Below are 457 nucleotides of genomic sequence, written 5' to 3' on the forward strand. Positions count from 1 at the left end.
TATATATAGAGAGAGAGAGAGAGACCAACTCAGCATTGCGAAGATAAACCTTGAAGACAAATCAATGTTGAAGACAAACCAAATGCGAAAACTATGCAGCCATGACACCAAGGGAAACACTTCAATAAGAATTTGGTGGTGGCGTTACCCACCGTATAGGAAGTATTAGACTCAGACACGACGCATAATTATCATGGCGCTCTGAAGTCAAATTCCACGTTAATGTATTCATACTCAGAGGGGTAAGTCTTCATTGATTGAATATATACGTTACTTAGTGTGTTGCACATCTAAGTCATCAGCATGCATAAGCGTTAGGATGTGTGTCCAATTATAGGACATTTGAGGATTCTAAGATATTTAGCTCACACTGCAACTTGCAAAACCTTTTCTCATCCAAGGGCTTTGTGAAGATATCTGCTAATTGCTCTTTAGTGTTGACGTGAATGATATCAAT

The sequence above is a fragment of the Triticum dicoccoides genome, chromosome 4B (assembly GCF_002162155.2).
Source record: "Triticum dicoccoides isolate Atlit2015 ecotype Zavitan chromosome 4B, WEW_v2.0, whole genome shotgun sequence".
Taxonomy (NCBI): domain Eukaryota; kingdom Viridiplantae; phylum Streptophyta; class Magnoliopsida; order Poales; family Poaceae; genus Triticum; species Triticum dicoccoides.